Source organism: Rosa chinensis, chromosome 6, assembly GCF_002994745.2.
Source record: "Rosa chinensis cultivar Old Blush chromosome 6, RchiOBHm-V2, whole genome shotgun sequence".
NCBI classification, from domain to species: domain Eukaryota; kingdom Viridiplantae; phylum Streptophyta; class Magnoliopsida; order Rosales; family Rosaceae; genus Rosa; species Rosa chinensis.
Genome location: NC_037093.1, coordinates 41,844,664 through 41,869,176, shown reverse-complemented (window position 1 = coordinate 41,869,176; position 24,513 = coordinate 41,844,664). Strand labels below are relative to the sequence as shown.

The 24,513-nt window shown below is 37.8% G+C and overlaps 1 long non-coding RNA gene and 1 pseudogene across 2 annotated transcripts; both read right to left on the bottom strand.

Annotated features, from left to right (window-relative positions):
• Positions 1–362: 362 nt before the first annotated feature.
• Positions 363–5,377, bottom strand: LOC112170394 (annotated as a pseudogene).
• An 11,933-nt stretch (positions 5,378–17,310) lies between these two features.
• Positions 17,311–17,928, bottom strand: LOC121049785. Of its 2 annotated transcripts, none has more exons than XR_005801333.1 (2): positions 17,634–17,928; positions 17,311–17,491 (listed from the first exon to the last, which is right to left on the bottom strand). It is a non-coding gene; the product is annotated as an uncharacterized LOC121049785 (long non-coding RNA). The 2 variants fall into 2 exon arrangements; XR_005801334.1 differs by having other exon boundaries at positions 17,311–17,486.
• Between the last annotated feature and the right edge of the window lie 6,585 nt (positions 17,929–24,513).

Genomic DNA, 24,513 nt, shown 5'->3' with positions numbered 1-24,513 from the left:
GGCCGTTAGAGTAGTGGCATTGAGGATCGCGCCTCTCTCTAGTGTTTTTCAGTAAGCCACTAAATGGCATTTAGGTGATACAAAATTAAGGGGTTTTGTATTTAGGTTGGTGGAATATGCCTGATTGGGTCTGACAAATGAGAGTAAATCTCTGACCTCGAAACCCCCTACTTCTCTCTTTTCCATATTCACTTCCAAGAATACCACCTTCTCCCCCACTACCAAATTTAGATAAGTTGTTTTTGAGAGTGACAAATTTAGACATGTTAGTTTGTGTAACTGCTGTATTGTATGTAGGCTTTCAATGCTCAGAGTACAAAGCTACTACAGATATTTCCAGAGCACTCTCTTCAATTGAGCCCTTCTCATAAATGTGATAAATTTCCAATTATGATAGACAAAATAGAAATAATAAGGAAACAGGCAAGCAAGTAAATGGAAGCAAAAGCTTAATTTGCCATGTCATACAATTTACAGATCTGAAATTTCAAGAGAAATGAAAAGCAAAATGAGAAAAGGATAAGAACAGTGTCAAGGAAATGTAGCTATGATTGATTACTGAGGGTCGCCTTGAAGTCGTCTTCTCCAGTTCTTTCGTTTCTGAGCAGTGAGCACAGAAAGAAGCTAAATGCAAGTATTAGATTCCAGTTAAAGGTTACAGTGTTGTACATTAAAGAATTGACGGCCCACTCCCTGCAGTCTGGCTTGGAAGCTCTACCTAATTGTATTCACACAAGAGAATGGTACAAACACACATCGAGATACAGTTTGTTTAATGATCAGGTATTGCCAGCTTCCGTGGGTGTAGTCGTGTAAGGAGCCAGAGTATTAGGAGGCAGGCTGATACCGCCCCCTCTCACTGAGCACTTGACAGAAGTAGCCTTGCTCACAAGATTTGAGTCGAGAAACACAACAATTACAGTTATGTCATCGTGGAAATGGCGACGAACACCACGGTCAATCTTCTTCAAGTCTGAATACCGCATTTCTCTCTTTTTAGCTGCTTCTTGCAGTGCCGTTTTCACCAACCGCTTTGCACTTCCCTGGATGAGGTTAAGCAAACAAGAGTTTTAATGAGACTATACATAACAGAGTGACAGGCTACAAAACAAACGGGTACACAAAGATCTAAAACAATGACTTCACAGTATACATAACAGAGTGACAGGCTACAAAACAAACGGGTACACAAAGATCTAAAACAATGACTTCACAGTAAGATCATTCAAAATCACAAAAGTTGGCATCATTTCTCCCTGTTATCAGCTGTAGTGGCTTTATTTCCAGAGTTGACTCTACTCTTATACATTGATTCCAAAGTTAACAGATATAGGAGGCCCTTTTCTTTTCTTTTTTGTTTTTTGTTAGCAGCATTAGATATACAAAATGCATACAAGCACTTGTTAGAAATAGACCATTAGATTTCTACAACTTGCAACAAGTTCTTCATGCTGATAAAGATCATAATTACATCCTAAGTGTATTATAACTAGTGTTCTTGCGGTCACCTGGGACCAAAAAATTTAAGGTCACCTACCATTGGACTTATTATCAAGAGTTGAGATTAGAATACATTCATTCAATCTCAACCGCTACTATTAAATCCAAGGTTCAGTGAACGTGAGAACATTTCTGATTGTATTATAATGTTAAAACAACTTCCCATGGTATTCCCTGAAATCATGCTGAGAAGGCAATTTTTGTCTAAAGTAACCAGCTATGCTTTCTGCGAAATAAAGATCTAGTATGGGAGAGTTGGTACTAGGTATGGTTCCTGTAATCTAGGTGTTTCCCCCCAATTTTTGGCTTGCCATTGGAATAACAAAAGAAAATAGCATATAGGAATCTTACACAAGCCATAAGTGTTAAATTATCAACTTCTGACATCTAAATAGTCAAATCTTAATCTCCTTTACTGTTCTTATCAAAAAGATAAATGCCTTTATTGTTAACGTACCAGTGTATATAGCTGAGGAAAAAAATTATTAAAAAAAAAAAATCTTACATTTCGGGGATGATTTTGAACTATATCAACTGCTTCCTGATTGCTGAGGTGCTCCCAGAGCCCATCAGAAGCAAATATAATAAATTGATCATGTGGTTGCAATTGGAGCACTGAAATTGCGGGCTCAGAGCTCAATATTGGTCTTTTGATAGGGTCCCGAAGACGAAACTTGGCATATAAAGGCTCCCTGTTAAATTCAGCCTTCTTTAAATAGAAGTCACCAATAGATCTAGAAATCTGCAAGAGTAAGTGTTCAAATATCAGAATCAGCACAAAAGGCATCGAGTTTATCATGTAACCATTTACTATGAAATACTGGTAATGAAAAACAAAAAACTTAGCATCACATCACTTAATTGTACCACCGGATGCAACACCTAACTAATGTCACATATTGCCTTTTCTTTAACATATGGTAGCATCCATTAAAGCTAAAACAGGGGCAGGGGGGTGGGAGAGAAGATAAGGTTCCACCTAGTATCACATCTTTCTATTCATCATACATCAAATAACATGGCTGCAACACTCTATCTAATATCGCATATTGCCTTTTCTTCAACGTATGGTAGCATCCATTAGAGTTTTAAAAAAAGGAGGAAAAAAGAAGATAAGATTCCACCTCTAAGTATCACATCTATCTATTCATCATACATGAAATACCATGGCATACTTAATTTGAGTGATGACCTGCTACTAGAGCCATCACTTTTCATTAACATGTAAAAACATACCAACTACTGCACAATATGTTCGCGTAGCTGAAATTGAATTTCACTACTCTTTCAGACATGGGTAGGAAAGACCTAGATCAAATATGCAGACTACTTGCATCATGTGCAGCTTTTTCTAGAAGTACAAAATAGAAATAGTACGGACTCAGTGAGTTTAAGCATTTGTTTAGAAATTACAAGAAACCAAGGAGAACAATTTCGAAGGATGCATCAAAAGAAAGTTAACCTGATTTTTATTCCATATTGTTAACTGGTCAACAAAAATTTAAGATCGATTGGAAAAAGAAAAAAATGAAAAAAACAGAAGTAAAAAAAAAAAAACATAAAGCTGGCTTGGCTGAAAACACAGGTGAAGTCATTTGAATTCACAAATGAGACCGACAATGTCTCTTGGAAGGAGGATGAGAAAGTCAATATAAACCAAGGCACTAATAGTAGAATCTAGGTGCAAAGAAAGTACATGAGTTAAATACGTGGTCTTGTTGCAAAGATACTCATCAATAACTACTTGTCATACTATAAAAAAGTTACCTGTATTACTCCCTTTACACGCCAAACATTATGCTTCAAAAGTACAATCTGTGGATCGTCGGGGTGCAAAGAATGCAGCTCCTGTCTCACAGATTCTATACATGCATTGTGCTCTTGTGACAACTGAATTGAGAGTACCTCCCTGTTGCCTTCACAATCCTCCCCAAAACAGCACGGGAATCACCAAGGTTGGCAATATAAAGAGTTCCGTTACAAATAACGCCAACAAGGCAGCAGGATCCTACTGCTGCAATTTGTGGTTTCAGAGGCCACTGCCTGGTAACTACAGAAAGAAAACCCTCTTCGGTTGCTTGAAAGGCTTTTCGTATTACATCCACAGACATGGACTGCTGCTCCGAACTAAATCCTGCATATTATAAATAGATTCAATATTAGAACATGGATTTTGTCTCAAAGTCTAAGCCCAAAATCACTAACGGATTGTAGAGTTTACATTCCATATGCTATATCATTAGCTGCTGATTAAAGGTGAAACCTGAAACAATAATAAAAACTGAATATCTTATTAATATACTCCATCAATACTCCAACCTGCCTCTAGTAAAAGTGCTCAGCTTAACTTAAGCGAATCACCATTTTTTTTTTGACACGATAGACATAATCAAGCATGCACGCACAAGGCTCTCTTCTTTTCAACTCAGCACGGTTCTAAGTCTCAACTAAAGCTCTAAATATTTAAACCATGTCCTCTGTTGTAAATGCTTCCCCTCGATTCCAGCAGAATTCCAAATCAAAAGCCACAAAGCCAACAAATCTTGCTCAAGGAATTTAACATGTTCAGAATCCCATGAAAAAGTCTAAAGACACTTACTCTTGAGATGCTGAAAGAGGTGATCATTGATAAAGCGTGATGTCTCCGGTCCACCATGCCCGTCATAAACACCAATAAAAGTTCCAAAAGGGCCAGACTCACTCGTGCTCAAACTCCCGGACTCAACCTGACTCTGATCCTCAAGCAAATTGTTGGCCTGAACTACAGCCATTGAGAAATCACCATTGATGTGCTGGCCTGTGTCTTTGTACCACAGGAGCCCGTCTTGGCGACCCCCTGCATCTGAACTGGTATGAACATATCCATTCGACCTCGGCCGAAAACAGGACCTCAAGAAGTTCATCAACTCTGATAACATCCCTCATCTCATCCACACAACCCTCCAAAATCTCCACATGTAACAAGCACCTTAAAAAACCCGCCTGCCCCCAAAATCCCAATTTCTAAATAGTAAATAAATAGAATTCCCCTCTATTTCTCAGCTCAACTTTTACACACTACAACAAACAAAAAAGACATCAACACACAGAACACAAGGAGGTTAATAAATTGAAACCTTTCATTCTAGTAGATCAAACAAACACCATAATCCATAAAGAAGCCCCCACTTTACAGTTAAACTCAGCTGGGGATTGATTGCACAAAAACACACAAAGGAATTAAAAGATAGAACCCAGTAGTCCCAAAACTCATCTTATTGCCATTTAAAGCAGAATACCCATGACCACAGCAGCCGCTTAAATGGGAAAAGAAAATCAACGCAATCTTAAATGGGAGGTTTGAAAAAAGAGGGGTCAAAGTCACTTTTTTTAGGAGTTTGGTCAGCCATTTGGAAATCCAGAAGGTCTACCTCTTCGCATTGGTAAAAAGATTGACTCCACTAACACAGATTCCAAAAACCCAACAATCAAAAACCACAGAAGAAAAAGCATTTTTCTTTCTCCAAGTATCAAACCAAGGAAGTAAAAGAAGCTTACCCAGTAGTCTTATCGTTGAAACCAAAACCCTCTGTTACAGTTGAAGATTAAGATCTTGAAGAATTAAGGGAAAAGCTCATGTGGGTATTGAAGCATTAGATCTGGGGATCCATGAAATGAAACAAAGAAGGGAGCTTTGGGTTTTTTTTTTTTTCTTCTAGTGGTGCTCTGAGAGAAGATGATGAGATTGTTGAACAAGCACAAACAACACACAAAGTGAATGGGAGTATTCAAAAAAGGAAAGAGTCTTTGAGAGGAAGATTAGGCCAACTGAAAGATAAAAACTCTATCTTTCTTTTCTTTTCTCTTTTCTCTTTTTCTCTCAGCAGACAAGCCCCATAAAAGACCAACAATGGAGCGCTTGAAGCCAGCAAAGCAAAGGTCCAGCTATGGGCTCCACACCACTATATGCTACAGAGAGAGAGAGAAAGAGAGAGAGGAGGAGGAGAGAGAGAGAGAAGGGAGTCAATGAAAGTTAATCTTTTTGGACAATGTTAATGTGTGTGACCAATACCATAGGCGTTCCATGAAATGCAGCTCATGTGTCAACACGTGGAACAAGTGGATTTGTATGTGACATGGTGTGAACTTCGTGTCCTCTCTGTCTTCCACGTTTGTAAAGCATAAACGATTGCGGTAAATATTGTGTTCTGTTCGTCATGGAAGTATGGATGTTAAACGCATTTACAATCGGAATAAGTTGATTAAAGACTATACTATGATAAAACGGTTAGAAATATATTTGACACATAATGTCAAAAAACGTGGTAAAAGATCGATGATATCTCTAAATGTGTGTGTATTTTTGGGATCAAACAAGTAAAATGTTGAACTAAAGTAAACTAAAAATCGCCATAATTAGGCAAAAACTATTGAACAAGCAAAACAAATATGTGTACGAGCTTTATTATTATGGCCATCTTTTAACCTTGTAGCATGCAACTGCCATGCGACCGTAGGTGAGTGTGCCCTTTGCTGGGGCGGAGAGACAGAGTCCGGCATTTCTGGTTTCTCACGCCTTGAGACTTTGAAGTCCAAAGGCTTTCGTAGTTTCAATCCTCTACATCCCCGACAGGCAGACATGAAGGGGTTGAGGAAAATACGCCAATAAGGTGCCAAGAATAAAGAATTCGGTATGCATAGTGAACTGACTGCATTGCAGAGGTGTTTACTGTGCAAATTTGGGCTATGATTTTTATTTTTGGGTCATAGATCATGAAAAATCGTGAGACTGTTTACCACCACTTAAGGCAATAATGCATAGGAAAAAATGCAGTTCTGTCCGGCCATCTTATATAATCATTTTTGTAATGATAAATCATCTTTGTGTACTGCAGTTCAGCAGTTCCATATGGTTTTTACACCATTCACTCCTTGTGACGCCCAAAAAAAAAAAAAACCACTCAATGTGGCCACTTTTTCATTTATTTTTTCTAGTTATCGATGGCAAATAACGCATGATTGACTTATTTTAATTCTAAAAAAAATCTCAATAATTGAAATTTAGTAAGTGATTGAATTTTGTAATCGACTACGGTATTCTTCTAGTAATCAGCTTGTGACAGGTAAGGATTAAAATATTAGTTTTTACATATCTATCGAAATTTTGAAGAAAAAAATTTTATATATCTAAAATATCGGGGATATTTTGAAAAATATATATATATATATATTTTTTTTTTTATCGGGAAGTTAGGTTAGTAACCCACACACTCATGCAGTGGTATCCCAGCACCTGCACCGTCATTGCTGTGAAAGCCAGACTAATCCACTACACCGCAGACGCACGAACCCGAATGGTTCCTCAAATCTACTGGCCATAGGATGGAACTAGGATATATCTTTTTTGAAATAGTCAATATGTCAACTTTATCTACATCCAAAAAGAGACTCTAAGTAGGGTCAATTAAAAATTAAAAGGGAGGCTCATGTTTTTCCGGAGCGAAACTGAAACCTTCTAGGTTTAGCGTAGCAGCGCGGCGACACTCCAATCTCGTCTACAGCAAGGCGTTCCGGCGTTGCAAGTAGGGCTGTCAATTCTGACACGACCCGATAACACGACTCGAAAACACCAGATAAAGCGGGTTCAACCCGCACGATTAAAAAGCGGGTCGGCCTTGGGTCAACCCGCCATGACCCATTTAATAAATGGGTAGGCCACGGGTCAACCTGCCAACACGAAGTGAACCCGTATAACCCGATTATGTTATATTTATTCTTGAAATTTTAGACGTTGGGAGTATTTGATCATAGGATTAGATAATTTGAAATAATTTGCTTTATAATTATTGGATTTACTTATTTATGAATATATAAAATTATTTATATTTTTCATCTGGTGAAGTTTGTAGTGAATTTAATCAATTTATGCATTTTTTTTTAGTTAAATGGGTCGCATTATTAACCCTTAAATTGATCATTTTGTCTAACACGACATGACCTATTTTGTTAAATGAGTTAAGCGGGTTGGAAACGGGTAACTCATTTAATAAATAGGTTCGGTTTGAGTTTAAATTTTTGACACGATTATTAAATAGGTTGGATTTGAGTTTGTATATTACGATACGACAAATACCTTAACCGGACACGAACCCAACCCGACACGACCCATTGACTGCCCTAGTTGCAAGTGTTTGAAGGACAAGGCTTTACCTCCTTCGTGTGTTTGCGGAGGTGGTTTAGCCGGAAGAGAAAACCGAAGTTTCAGATAGCTTCGTGATTGTAAACGCACCCGGTTTTGTTTTGGGGCGGCTTTAGGGTCGCCGAGAAGGAGGCAGCTACAAGCTCTCGGGGTCTAGAGGAAGAGCTTGGTCGGAGACGTCCGCTAGAGACTGATTTTTGGGCTGCCGGATTAGGCTCTTAGTTCGTGTTTACAGGGCTAGAAAATTGTAGCGTGCAAATTTGGTGGGCGGTGAGATGGTTGCTATGGCCCCCTGCATGGGGAAGCCACCAGATTGAAGAGGCGGTGGCGGACGGCTTCTTGGAGGTTCCAGATTCTATCGGCGGGGGTTAGGAACGTAGAGTTTGGGCAGTGGGTCTTGGGCCTTTGCCTTCATGGGCTGCAGAGATGCAGTCTTTGTGAATTGGGTCTATTTTGCCCAATTCCCCTATTTTCTCACTCTCAGTCGGGTTTGGGTTTCTTGGGGGTGGTCTGTCATGCTCTTTGTCTTGCACCTGTTCTTAGCATGTTGTCGTGGGTGTGTTAGATGTTGCGACGTACACCAAGAGGATCTTAGGCGTCAAGATTTTCAGGACATCGGTTTCATGTTAAGGCAATCTAGGTGTTTGGACCCAAAATGAGCATTTTGGCCTGACAAGGCACGTCTTGAAGAAATTGAGCCAATGTCAGTAGCTCAAGCTATATATTGTCGACAAGTTCGAAATATATATTTAGAGGCTAAATAAAGCCTACTATGGAAGCATGAAAAGTCAACTTTAGCACATTTTCCTACTTCAGCTAGGAGAAACTGAGCTAAACAAGGAAGGAGGGGCGGTAGACTAACCAAACGAAATCCAAATGAGATCTAGAAAGCCCAAGGATCATTTCTTATGAAGAGTTCCAGAGCTATTTTGGAGTGGAAGGCCTTCAAACAATCAGTCCAATTTTCTGCAGAAGCAAAACTGGAAAACTGGACCTGTAAGAGGTCCAGCAGCGTTTCCGTCCCAACCACTATATGAAAAGCTCTGAAATTTTACCAGGATGATCTACACTCATAGTGGAACATTTATTATGAAGAAGTCACGGTCAAAATCTGAGTTCTTCATAGAGATATAATTGAAGGAATAAAGGAGCCGAAAGTGCTTCCTTATCTCCAAAATTCATCATTCCTTATCTCCAATTATGCTTCCTTATCTCCATATGACAGGACCCGCCCCGGATTTCACCCCGAAATCCGGAGTGGCCCTGCGGGACCCACCTTAGTGATAACTCTACCGAGAACTGGTCGAGTCACCCCTAAAGTGGACTACCCAAAACAGTAACCCACAATAGATCAGAGCCAAACAAAGAAGTGCGGAAGCTATTCGTCAACTATGCCTCGAACCACGTACGCACGACCTCAACTAATAACGCCTGCAAACTGGGCATTAGAAACCGAAAGGCCCAGGGGAAAGTAGATGAAAAACGTTAGCGTGAGTGGACAAAAATAAACAAATTAAAAAGAAAAAGATTTCATACTTTCCCACATTTATTTCTTAAAAAAAAATTCCCGATGCATGCAACATTTATAAAACGTATGTCTTTAAAACTCGGAGTCTCGTGAAAACATACCAGTCCCCGCTGGCTAAAAGAATCGGACTAGCCCCGCTAGTCAAGTAACAAATAGTAGAATATGGGGAAGGGACGTCACCATACACGTAAAGGAGCCCCTTAGGCTCAACCTACCCTCGACTACCACTCACACATAGATTGTGTGAGGAGGAGAACTAATAACCTCGACTGCCACCCACGTGAGGAGGAGAATAAATCACCTCGACTGCCACTCACAAACACAAAGTAAGTGAGGAGGAGAATAAGCTACCTCAACTGCCACTCACAAACGCAAAGTAAGTGAGGAGGAGACCTAATCGAATGACCCGAGTATGGAATGACCCGAGTATGGTGAGGAAATCATTCAAAATCCATAAAATCCGAAAGGCTTTCCCAATATCTCACGAGAAAACAAATAAATATATTCCAATGACGTGACCCCGCACGCCAAATACTCTCAAATTCAGAACCAAACCCGGAAATTAGTACGAGCCCAAATTCCTTCGGAAAAATCTCATTTCCAATAATATTCCAGAATATCTCAAACTTGACTACTAAATATAATATGTAATCCAAAAATCATCTCGGTAAAATAAGTCGTCGAAAAATCTCGTAAATCATATTTCCAAATAATAATCATATATTCCAAAACCAATTCCGAAAGTCATACCGAAATAAATCATAATTAAATTCCAAAATCAATTCATATGCTCGGAAAGTGATAGGTTAATTAAATAGAACGTACTTTAGTAAATAAATGCATGCATCACTTATTAAAAAAACAAAAGTCCACTCACAGTACTATTGGGCGACCACGCAAACGAGTTCCTTCATCGAGCAATAGCTCGGTACGTCGTCCTGTACACAATTATGTTTCCGTAAACGGCAATCCGATAAAATAAATACGAACCTAAACGAAACTCGAAAATCCCTATCTCCATTACTTCTCAAATTCCACCCAAATCTCTTCCACAACACTACTTCCTCAATTTACATATTCCACAATGAAAACGAGGGAAATCCGACGGCCGGATTTCCCACAATTCCATCACAAAACTCCAAACTTCGGAAATTCACAAACAATTCCAAACTCCTCCAAACTTCACATACAAGCTCTACAACAATATACAATTTAATGGGCTAAAAACTGAAATTAAAACACTGCCATATAAGCCTCCACGCGCCACCAACAGTGGCAGCGCGTGGGCCCCACGCGCCGGCGGCCACCACCTCCGATGGCCACCAAACTCCGGCACTAGCATCTACACAACAAGCCCAACCAACTTCCCAACTACAACATCATCCAATTTTTACCTCGAAGTGGTCGAATCAAGCTAGTGAAGAAAAGCTCGAAACTTCAAGAACCCTAAAAATGGAAAATTGTCAATTCGATATCTACACTGCAAATTGGATTGAACTACCTTAGGGGAAATGATCACCATCAAAAACCGAACCTTCGATGCTAACCTGGTGGCCGGAGGTGGCCGGAATGGCCGGAAATCGGCGAAACCCCAAAACTGCAACCGGAGCAAACCTTGCTTCGATCCGAGCTTTTCCGGCCAAATCGTCGAAAACTAAGGGCACCAGCGTGACCAGGGGGAGGAGGCGACCCTGTGGTGGCCGGCTTTCTGCCGGGTGATGGCCGGACGGCGGCCAATAGAAGGGAAGAAGGATTTCCCGAAGAAGAAAGAGGGGAAAATTGGGGGAGAGGAGAGAGAAAGGTGGGTTTCCGGTTTTGGAAACCTACCACAGTAATTTTCCTTATATATATAATTTTCTTACCATGAACAGTAACTTTAATCTTTCGCTTATAACTTTCACATACGAACTCCAATTTTTACACACCACATATGCACGCGCTCGGTTTAACGTCCTCTACAATTTTCGTGAAGGAAGTTTCCTCAAATTTTGATCCGAACGAAAAGTCAACTTTTAGGGCCACTAAAAGTACAGAAACGAAAGTAAAAGTGAAAGTAGTTGTCGTTTACCGTCCAAATGACTAGTAAACCGGTGGATTCAGGTTCGGGACGTTACACCTTATCTCCGAAATTCATCATTCTTTATCTCCAATTATGCTTCCTTATCTCCAAAATTCATCATTTCTTATCTCCAATTAATGCTCCACTATCATTTGTTTAACGCCAACTGCTTTGGCATGGTAGCCTATAAATAGAGGTTACAAATTCATCACTACAACACAATTCACAACAACAATCTCTAAGATTATCCAAGCCTCTCTAGAGCAACCCTCTCCTTCTCTTACCGGTAGTCACACTCCAGTCCTAGTCTCCTCAAGAGCCGACTGTTAGTGCCACCAAATCTTCCAGCCAAGCTAAAGTCACGCTTTAGCAAGTTCTCCTCACTTCCTAGTAGTTCTCGCTCTGTTTGATCTACAACATCGAGTATCGATTGTGATTTTGAAGAAGCTCAGCAAAAGTCCTCGCCACGAGGCACAAAGAATCCCACGACGAGGTTGGTGCTCTCCTCGTCCACAATTGCTTGAAAGAAGTCAGGTCAAGGGACACCCCCGACGACCGCACCCAAACGGTGCTGGCACGCCCGCACAGAAAAGAGACTGTTGACTAGCTGCAACAAAATTGGAGCCAAACACTAGGGTTAGGGGGTTTTGTAAAATTTTACATTTTTTCAGCAGTTCTTTTAGGATTTTAGTCTTTTGGACTTTAGTTTTTTGGATTTCTTTTGGATTTAGTACTCTTCGTGAGCTTGCATTGTAATATGAGGGGTGTTCTGTACCCTTCATGCTTGACCAAGTGAGGTCGTATGATTTATCATCAATAGATTAGTCTTCCGTTGCCCTAAAAAAAAAAACAGAGAGAGAGAGACTCTAAGTGGTTCCATCAAGTTTTTGGAGTTACTTTTTGAAACATGGCTCCATCAAGTTTTGTTTTTTTTTTTGTTGAAATTGCTCCGTCATGAATTCTCCTCACCCATCTTGAGGGAACTTCTCCTAATCTGAGTTCCACTCCTCATTTGGATTTCTCTCGAAGGGAATACTCCTCACTCATATTCGCTTTGAGGAGAAATCTTCCCATCCACATTCGCCTTGAGGAGATCTCTCCTCACACATATTTGCATTTAGAGAATTATTACTTACCTAGATTCACCTTGAGGGGATTTCTCTTCACTCAAATCTGCCTTCAAAGGTTTTACTTCAAGGTATTTTTCCCAAATAGATTAATTTACCTCATAGACTGTATCCCAACTATAAACCATTGTTAAAATTTTACACCTCCACATAATTTCCATATTCCATAACGTATGTTTATCTGTAAATAACTGAGTTTTTGTTTTTCTATAAGATTTTACAGATATTTCTTCATTTTATCGGGATACATCCTAAAATCTTATATATCGAGAAAATTTGATGATATAGGAGAAACTTTGCAGAAACGGTAGAAAATAAAATATTTTCCCTCTATGATTTATCGGTCCCTCTAAAAAGAGAGATATTGAAATATACAGATCCTATCCAGAGCGATGCCTAGCTCTGAAATTTCAGAGCGAGGTTAGGGTTTAGGGTCACTTTTTGGTCTCATATCCACATCTCGACCGTTCAGTTTTTAGGTACTAATGTATAGATCATTTATACAAAATTTCAGACAAATTGATGATGTTTAAGGTATCTAACTCACTTAAATCAGTGGACGAACTGAATCTGTCCAACCTAAACCGTATTAGCTTTAAGACAGTTTTCAATGCCTTAACGACCATCAATTTGGTTAAAATTTTGCAGATATGATCTATACATTAGTTGTTAAAAACTGAACGGTCGAGATGTGAAAATGTGACAGAAAAGTGACCTTAAACCCTAACCTCGCTCTGAAACGCTCTGAATAGGATCTGTTGAGATATATATTAGAAATATCGCAAATATTTCAATTCTGACAGAATTTAATTAAGTCACTATATACTCGTTGATTGTAAGTTTTTTCATTGATCGAAACATTTTAAGTACGCTTGATTTTTTTTTTTTTTCAATTCACAAACAACAAAGGTCTCATGACGAATGCAAGTGGCATTAATTTCTTCTTTTGTAAACGTGAGTACGTGAGGTTTGTGTTTCACTCAGGACGTTATTGGTGTAATTTAAAAAATATAAATAATATAAAACCAATCAAGGTTTGGTTTCTGAGAAATTTGTGTGGATGCCGCCATTGATGCAAGGCTCAATTCTTGGGGAAGTGTCCTACACATATTGGATTCCTTGTGGTAATCGAGTACCGCATCTGCATGTGTAAGTTATACACAGAACAACACAGTCCTGCATACAAAATCAAGGTTGTCTTTATTCAACATTTGGGTGGCTGTAGTTATTGCAAAGCTTTATTCTTGGGTCACTGTCCTACACAAACTGGGACACTGTCCTACGCACAATGGATTTTGCTGCTGAGGAAAAACCGACTTCACTCCTTTGCCGTTCCTCCATGCCCATTTTTCTTGGACCCCATCTAATTGCTCTTCTTCCCTCTCCCTCTTTCTGCAAATTGGCTTTCCAGCAATAAGCACCACTCCCTCTACACACACACGTGTGCTTGCTTAATCTTTGAAGTGTTTGTAGGACTGTGTTGTTCAAAGAGCTTGTTTATTTATGAGCAAAATAGCGATGAATTCAAACTATCAGTTCCATTAAGGCCACGTTTGGTTCACGAAAAGAAAGTATCAGGATTTTTCTTTCTTACGTTTGGGATGCAAAAGGAAAGGAAATTGTTTCCTGAATGGAGGGAAAATAAGAGGGAAAATGGTTCATTCTAAATCTTAAATGAATCACTTTCTCTCATTCTTTGCTTACATTTATTACTCACAACATATTATTTTATTACATTATTTACAAATTTTTTAATAATTTTTCTTATGTTACCAAACATTGGAATAGAAAGTTGTTGAGAAATCATTTCACTTCCCATGGGAAAGACAAATGAATTATTTTCCTTTCCGTGAACCAAACGAGGCCTAAGTACATATTTTGTAGCTGGCTATCAATGATGCAGTACAAAATGTGGCACGTGAATGTGGTTTAATTCTTCGGTTTTCGTTGTCTTTTGTAATTCATAGTGGTTTATAGTGAAGTTTTTGAAATATAAGAAGAAGATGTACATTTATCTCTATATTTATCAATATAAATGTATAATATGAACAAATATTAGTACCCTATATTTCTGTATTCTCGTACTCTAGCTCGATACTTCCGTTTCTATCGATATCTTGCGTTACATCGACTGTGAAACATGACTACAGTGTCACTAAGATGAACAAAAGTTTCCTGAGAAAAAAAGAAAAGAAAGAATTAGTGCTTGATCGCAAACGTACGCAGACAGCACTATGTGATAAAATAGAGATTTGTCATTTTCAGGTAACTTGGATAAGATGGCATGATGATCGATGCACCAACTGAAATAATGTTTGTTTCGAAAAACTACTGGGTCCGTTGGCCGTTCTTGCAGATCGATCGAGAGGTCATCTTGGCCCTCCCTCCCTCCTTCCGTGGCAGAAAGGAAGAGAGAAAGTTACAGTAACCAGAAAATGTATATGCATTTTCTTTTTAGAGCTTGTGTTGTATGCATCCACATTAGTTGTCGTATTCTGCTATAACCTCATTTATGCCTTGTTTTGTCTGTTTTGTTCTCGTGGATAGTGAAAGTTAGGAAACACTGTTGTTCCTGGTGGTTGATTAAGTAGCTGAGCTTATCCTGTAATACATAGGTAGCCTCTCCAGTGGAATTCCACAGCTTTCAATTTGGTTTAGATCATTGTTAGATCTGTTGTAAACCGGCCATTGGGGGAAGATGACTGGTTTATATGAAAAGGACGTCGATGCGCTTGTATTTAATTAACATGTTCGTTAAGCACTCTAGCAATTTGAAACTATGCAAACAAAACCAAACTTTGTGAGGTTTATGTAGCTCCCTAATAATGGAAGTCCAACAATATGATCGGTATACATTGTACTATGCTTATTTGTGAATAGCTTAAGCTCTAAGGGCCGACAGTTATCTAACAAAATGATAATACAAGAGCATTTTTCAGGTGTTACTTAGAACCTCTCAAAAAGCAGCACATGAAGAAAAGTGTTAGTTTGATATATAAATTTTTACTTTATTAGTGGTAGGCTGAAAATAATTAATGTATTATTCATTTGATATATATTGTTAGACTCATTTTTTAACTAACTTGAGAGTTTGGTTTAATCGAATTCAATCAACTCCGAGGAGTTTTAATCTCCATACCTTTCCCTTCTATCAAACCAACCATACGGAGACACGCATTTAAACACCATGAAGATAAGCTAGGGCCAAGATGCAAATCTGATATCATTTGCTGCGAGTGTGCCAAATTCCTAAGAATTATAAATCTTTCTTAGCCAATAATGAGCTAATAAATTGGCAGCTTTATGCACTTTTGAACTGCTAGCAATTCCACATCATAGCAATCAATGGTGAATTAATTAATTAAACAAGATCCCGTTCTCCATTACTCCATATGCATTCATTTTAATTCACATCCTTTTGTGGAGGACCAACCATTAACTTGGCAAGAGGATAAACATTAGGCAAGCGGTAGTTTATGCATATAGATCAATAGCCTTTTCTTTGTGGGATGATCAAAACCATTTGCTATAACTACGGCAAGTGGTACAGTGAATGTATTTGGTTCCTTCACGGGAACGTTTAACATGTGGAATTCCCACGTCATTCGAACGTTGAGTTGGTTTCGTGTAATTGTTGAATTATGCAATGTTATGATGACCGTTCGGACTTCCGGTAGATTAGTTCTTGAACCTATAAATCCTTTGGGATACTGCGATCACTCTGAGAGGAGGGTGTCAAAACAAAACAAAAAATATCATTTGTAACTAGCAATAGTATACAATTAGTCACCCGGTGATCAATGACTTAAGAAATTTGTGATTACTCACCGTTCAATTCATTTTTAAATGAATGTACTTTAAGAATCTCAATCTTAACATACTTTTGAAATGTTGAGTAATTACAAATTTCTTGATTAACTGGCCACCGAACATGATACCATTGCTATGAAAAGTTCCAATGTACATTAGTGTACGATAAACCAAGTAGCTTAGATTCAATACAAAGGTAAAATAACTTCATACATATATTAGTAGACTATCTTAACTTGATTTTGAATTGGTCTACTTCTATTTGAATTAATCTACCTTTATATCAAGTTAATCCAATGCATTTGATATATATTAATGTATTGTGGATGACCCCCTTGCTACTAGACCTAACTATGACAGTATGACTAAACTATTAATTCCACGAATATTGTAGCAACTAGCAACTCAACTGTTTGGCGTATGACAAGTTTGGCGTATGACAAGTTTGGCGTATGAAGAATATGAGAGAGAAAACAACTATATCTACAGAAGATGTGTGTACTAGATGCTACAAATGCGGCACATTCATGCACATTTAATAACGTATTTTATTTATATGTGCTTGTCAATGTGGCTGTGGCCTGTGGGGGTACCTCTTGTTCAAAACACACACACTTTGCTAACTTAACCCAAATTGCATGTCCAGGTTCAGCTTCTTGAAAATTTCACCATTACATTGCTGTCATAGGTTGGTCAATGACAAGTTGTTTTTAGAGAAAATGGCAATACTTAGTGGTAAATGCACTGAGAAGACCTCTCCTTATAGACTCTTCTGGCTGCTGCAGACAGGAATTGAACTGTGTGATAGGTCATTTTCATATTCATCAATGCTAGCTCATCAGCTTGTTTTGTTTTGCTGGGTAAATTAACTGACCAATAGGCAATTACCCACAGATTTTAAAAGCAAGTGGAGAGTCTATATATACGTGCAACCAAGAAAGCAGATGAATGTAAGTTGTTCGATGAAATGCCTCAAAAAAAAATTAAAGCAAGTAGTTTGTGTATTTTTCAATTCATGAAAAATAAAATTTATAAATCCTTCACTTTTGTGTGAACATATAAAGATGGGCGGTTAGATTGCATAAATAAAAATATCCGATCTATCTATTTTTTTAGTATGAGATACAGATTTCTTTTTCAAATAAGTAGTAATATATACAAATTAAACCCCAATCATTGACCGGAATCTGTTACTTGCATTATGTTGATTTGTCTTTTGGTCTTTATCGCAGAGACACCAATGTCTTGTTTACCTGCCCTGAGTAAATGCCTTCCCCTGAAAGCCTGTTCTGCACAAATAATCAAATCCAAAATTGGTCAGGATAAACTTTCATATTATATAATTGTGATAGGCATGCATGGAATGAAACGCATGAACACACCAACAGATAAAGTCAGATAAAAGGCGAAGGGAGAGATATGGCCCTTCACCTAACAAATAAATCCAGTGTGTCAGAGAAAGAGAAGGACAGACCAATCTCCATGATTGGAAATGAATTGAATTTGGTTGGTTCAATCCCAGAGATCCAGGGCCTTGTAAATTTCATACAGAGGGGGATGGGCTAGTAGTACAGATAGGCCGTACAACAACCTAGAGACACAATTGACATATCTGGAAGCTTGAAGAATTGTGTGTGCCACTGCCATGTGAATAGAATGAGACATCTTACCCTCCTCCTCTCTCATGGCTCATCTCTTTCTAATTGTATTGCAACCCTTCGCACTTGACAATGAAACCAACTGGTTAGCCAAATTATTTGGGACTCGGTTTCAACATGGTCCTACTTTAGTTATCCATACACATATGGCCATATGAAAAAGAAAGAACAATAATCAAATTATTCAGACCCCATCTATTTTTGTCATGAATGTATAAGGTACAAGTCTAGTCTATAGGGTATACCCTAGAACATTTTCTCTATTATTTTAGCTAGCCCAACAGGTCAATTTCGTACATCGGTTCATATTTACCATAAGGTGGGAGTAGCGTGATAAATTGCTACAAAGACTTTGTGAAAAACTCATAGTCTATCTTTTCTAATATGTACAACTATAAACTGTTCGCACCATTTTTGATGGTCAGAGGAAAGGAAGCGTTCTGACATGATCTTCCGGTACAGGTCAATCTCTAAGCCTAGAAAGCATTTGAGGAACCGTATGATCTCTATTAAAAAAAAAAGTTTACTTTTAGATTGGTGGTTACCCGTCTAGAAGTGAGTAGTTAGTTTATGAAAATAAAAACTTTTCTGATTAATTATTTATTTAAGTTTTGATTTTTTATTTCAATTAGAAAGATTTATAAAATTATTTAATATTTTAGAGATATAAAAACAAAAAATTCAATTATGGTAAGCAAGAACCCTCTTCTTTTAAATATAATATTGATGATCTGCAGGTGATTATAGGTGTTTGATTCTGTAACTTCTAATCTTTGTTATCAATGAAGTTCATTTCGATAAAAAAAAAAAAAAAAAAAAGAACTAGAGAGGGGGTTCCAGAGATATTTCTATTAAGAGCAATAGGAGAAATCACCCTTACTAAACATAATTTTTCCCCAATTAATTTGCCTCGTCAACCTAAACCCTAAGGCCATGTTTGTTTCCCGGAAAATTGGCATTGGAAAGGAAACACTTTCCTTTCCTGTGTTTGGGATAGCCATTGGAAGGGAAAGTGTTTCCCAAATGAAGGGAAAAAGTGGAGGAAATTCATTCCCTCCCCACCCCCCCCTCCGGATTCACTTTCCCATGGGAAAGGAAATTGATTCCTTTCCTTTCCACCAACCAAACATAGCCTAAATTCATAATTTCTTGTAGTGAGGGATGAAATCAATCCACGATAAAACAGGTTGGCCTCGTATCGATGAGCGAATGAGTGGGCAAGAATGTTCCTTAGTACTCAAAGATCGATGAGCTATGCGATTATATTGATCCCGATGTTACAATCCCAATCGACATGACTAGTCACTTGCTGTAGCAACATGTACGCATTACTAAATCAACACTTAGATCAGTTGATAGCAAAACCAGTTCCCAAGACAAATTGGTTGATGGGGCTTTTCAATCAACTAAGAAAAACACATTCATTGACAGCAAAAAAATAATGGCCTGCCTATCACTTACGAAGTCTACCATCCCTATCCAGTATCCCAACTACCAGATCTCAGCAAGAGAGATAATGTTCTTCAAGTCTTTCAACTCAAATCTATAGACTGTCATGTACCAAATAGAAACAATGAACCTTAGAGCCTAGGTTGAGCAACTATCAATGAACTGGACCATCTATTATTTGGTTAAAGAAAAAGAAAAAACTTTTATACATGCATTATTAATTTGTTCATGTGGAAAATTCTTAGTTCCATATACATTGATAGAATTCGGTACATTATTAGTAGTATGAGTGCACATCATTCATTCATTCAATAAGAATTATTCATCGATATTAATTATTACTCATATTTCTAGCTATGCAATTAAAAAAGGGCTAGCATGTCTTAGTTGAAACTTGAAACCAACCCTGGTCGAATAACTGCTACAGCGTGTTTGTTATTCATTTCAGAACCCTTGATTTATTTAGTTTTTTTTTCATTACATCAATACGAGCAAGAATTACATTATGAGCAGGACCCAATTGACCCTCAATTTCTTCTTCTTTTTTGACCTTAAGACCCTACCCTTCTCAATTCAATTTGGACCTAGCTGTATGATTGGGGTTTGATACCCTTGTGTTACATCACCTTGACTACTGACTTGGAATGTGTATAAACTCCTTTTTTCCAAACTTCCCCCAACTGCCTAGAAATGGTGAAAGCTAAGTTTTGATCTCATAACATGTGAAAAGGCTATGACCAAAAACATGTGAAAAGGCTAACATTGGTTTAGAAGACAAACTATATATGGATGATGTATGCTGTGATGCATATTGGAGTTGCGTTAGGAATTGTATACATCGAAGAAAACCATAATTATATAAGATACTTTGAATGGTCAAATTACACGCATAATGTGAAGTATTAGCATAAGATTGAATCTGAGAGAGACATGCAGGCCAATGAAGATACGTCCAGGAAGCCAAAAGCAGTAGGGTTTTGAAATCAAACTGATCGATTTGTTTCTGTGCTTAAACATATGCTGTTCAAGGTCAACAAGGAATCTGTATAATCAACTAATAATGTGTATTGTAGGGAAGGTAGTATCTGTGGAGGAAGATTAATTATTTTGTTTTATATATATATATATATATATATATATATATATATATATATAAAGTGGTTTATTGGCTTTCAATAAGGTTATGACAAGAAAAATAGACTGGCAAACTGAAACACGTACTAGCTAAGCAGCTAGTATGGAGAGTCTCTGAAAGCGATTCGGAAAAGTATTGAGAATTCAAATCTTTATAGTATCTTTCTTTTTCCTCTATTAAGAACAATAGCATATTTTCTTGACCATCTTGTGCAAGTGTGATAATTAAGTTCGATGCATGGTCCAGTACTCTTGTGGCTTCTGCTGATCTTAAATTTGTACCACTAGGTTGAGACTTTCAATGGCTTCAGTAAGATGTGAAAATGTACACATTCATAACTCATCTCTCGCATGCTATGACTAAACCCGGCCCTAACCTTATAAACAAGCAAAGATGCTTTCTAAGACATTTTCCAGGTGGAAAGTGGAAATTGTAATATTGTATATATTTTATCATCATGCATTCAGCAAAAATTATTCGATAAAATATCTCGAAAAGTATTTTATTCTACTAACAAATATACATTTCGAACTCATCACTATCTATATTCATGCTGCTAAGAAAAAGGGATATTGTGATTATTGTCTAATTGCTAACGCAGGATTCCACTGACCTCTATAAAAGTTAAGGTGACCTCTCAACCAAGGAATGGATCACACTGTTGACTATTAAAACTTTACTAAATATTATTTATCAAAATGGACTATAGGGATCAATGACTGACTTAATTAAATATCCAATCATCGAAAAAAAAAAACTTAAACTAAATATCCTGGTGGTTATTCAAGTAGGTAAAGTACTCGTTAAAGTAGAAGGAAAAAGTCATTTTCGAAAGACGAAGACTACTTATTAGATACAATTAGAATCAAATAATGGATTTGATGCTTCATCCAAGAGTGGTATCAATCCTAAAGAAATGTCATATGTCATGTGTTGTAATAATGGTATGCGACGTACTGTGTTTCTGGATTTAAATTTTAGGTTAACATTACATCAGATTGACCGCTGAGACTAATGGAAAGCTCCTGTTTTGGATTCAACTATATAAACTAGAACATATAGGGTATCATCTGAGGCCAATGCCATTGAGAAATAATTAGGACTGCTTCCCCTATAATTCATTTTCTAAAGTTTTACTGATATCTAGAGTTTGACGGCCGGCAAGTCGGCAACATCAATGACTAGCTCCCTCAGTTAGCACTCAGCAGTCTTGGATTTATATAGTTGTATATTTAGTTTCCCATTTGGAATAAATGTTATTGTAACTCCTTGAGTTGACAACTGAGCTTGTATTTGAGATGGAATAATGTTCTCATTGATATGGAAAAATTATATACAAATTAGTTTCTCATACAACAAATAAATCTCTACAAATTAGAGATACAAGAAAGATACAAAATATTACAATATTAATTACAAAATGTTTTGAACACTCCCTCTCAAGTTGGAGAGTGAATGTCAAGTACTCCCAACTTGTACAACAAGGCTTTGAATTCGTCTTAATTTGCCTAAAGCCCTTGTGAATATGTATGCTAATTGCTGTAAAGAACCAACATATCGGGTACCATTCAATATCTTGTCTCGCATAACAATGTGAAGTGTTTTCTCATGAAAAAGTGGGTTTGCGGCTATGTGTAGAGCTGCTTGATTGTCATAATGTAAAATGGTAGGTATGGTAATGGGCATATGCGAATTAGCAAACAAATATGCAACCAAGTGAGTTCACAATATGTATCAGCCATTGCTCTACCCTTGGCTTCGGCACTAGACAATGAGATCGTCTTATTGTCTTTTGGTACGCGATCGATGAGATCAAAAAATCTCATAAGAAAACACGATATCTAGTGGTAGACCGATGAGTAATAGGACAACCCGCCCAATCTGGAACGTAAAAGCAAACCTTGGCCAGGAGAGGATATCAAGTATCTGACAACTCGAAGTGCATCAGTCATGTGAGGTTGACACGGCTCATGCATGAATATACTAAGAACATGAACAGAATAGATAATCTGGTGATTATAAGGTATATGAGCCGTCTAACCAAACGTTTATATGCAACCGGATCCTTAAGTAGTAGCTCACCTTTATTTGATAAGCTAGGTTTCTTTCATGAGAAAATCAACTGGCTTTGCACCTAAAAAACCAGTGTCCTTGATAATCTCTACACAATACTTGTGTTGAAATATATAAATGCCTTTTTTTTAACGAGCAATCTCAATTCCAAGGAAGTATTTAAGGTCACCCAGATCTTTGATGCGAAAACAAGTATGAAGAAATTGTTTGAGAGCTTTGATGAAGTTCAGGTTGTTCCAAATAATGAGGACATCATTAATATAAATTAATGATGTTGTAAGAGAATTACCAACCTTGGATAAAAGAGAGTAGTCAGCCTTTGATTGAGTGAATTCAATGGCAAGAATTGCTTCTATAAACTTGGCAAACCATTGACGAGAAGCTTGCTTCAAACCATATAGGGGTTTGTTAAGGTGACACATAATTCCCTCTTGTCACCAAATACCTGGAGGAGGAGACATGTACAATTCTTCATGCAAAACACCATTAAGAAAAACATTATTAACGTCAAGCTTGTGAAGAGACCAGCCTTAACAGATATCGACAGCAAGGAGGTAGCGAACAGTAATCATCTTTGTTGTGGGTAAAAAAGTATCATGGTAATCAATCCTAATAGCTTGAGTAAAGCCCTTGGAAACAAGGAGAGCTTTATAGCTCTCAATGGAACCATCAACATTATATTGAATTTGATATACTCACTTGTAAGCAATAAGACGTTTGCCAAGAGGAAGAGGGACGAGTGTCCAAGTGTTGGTGGCAGTGGGAGCGGCAAGTTCATCTTCCATTACTTATTGCCATTTAGGATCAAAGGCTACATCTGCATAAGAAAAGGGCTCCTCAACCCTATTAATGTAAGTAACAGAAGAAAGATGGGAAGATGAGTACCGTTGATAAGAGATGAAGTTACAAAAAGGGTAACTTGTACTTGGTGGAGGACTTGACTGAGGAGATGATAGATGGTATGATGGTAGAATCGCCTGCTAACAGATATAATCACGGAGATGAACATTGGGTTCATGAAAGTGCTGGGATGGGCAGAGAGCGAGATCATGGATAGGAATGGGAATAGGATTAGGGTTTGGAGAGAGATTGGGGTTAGGATTTGGTGCAGGTGTAGGCTAAGGAGGTGGTAGGTTAGGTTGGGTTGGTATACGCGCTAGTGCATTGAGTCATGCAGGGGCAGGCCTGGAGGCGCGTACAGGTTCGTCGATTTACGCAAGGTTAGGTGATAGGAGGATTTTTATGCGACGTTTTAATAATTATTTCCTCATATTTTTCTTAGTTATTTCCTTTACTTAATCATTTTTAATTTAGTTTCTATTTTCTAGGTACATTAGAATAAATGACAAGGAAATGAGCTGAAATGAAGAAATTAAGTTTTCCTAGTCCGACTAGGAATCCCAGTCAACACAGGAATCCTAATGAGGCTAGGAAACTTGAAGGCATTAGGAGACCACATGGCTTGAAGATGACGTGGGAGATATTATGGGAGGTTAAATCTGATTTTTGCATGGGAAATGATGGAGATAATGTGAAAATCAAAGAGAGAATCAAGGAGATTACGTTGAGAAAATCTTGGGAGAGTTTCATGGGATTGTGCAACAAGAAAAGGCTCAAAACAAGTCCAGATTCATCCCTCAATTTCCTCAAGATATGTTGGCCGAAATTAAGGAATTAAAATCTGCAGTTTTAATGTGAAAATCAAGAGAAAATCAAGGGGAGGATGTTAAGGATAAAGCCATGGAAAGGTTTAAGGGAGAAAAGGTTCAAAATGCGTCCAGATCCATTGTCTAGGTTCATGCCTAGATATTTGGCCGAAAATTGTGAATAAAATCAGATTAAATCATGGGAAAATCAGCAACAAAATATTAGGGATTGATTTTGGAGCTTTTTGATTGGTTGAGTGACATGGCAGAGCTGACGTGGCATTAATTCATTGGTTGGAGCTATGTGGTGCAACCAAAAAATTCCTTAGAAATTAAATTCATAAGCCTTG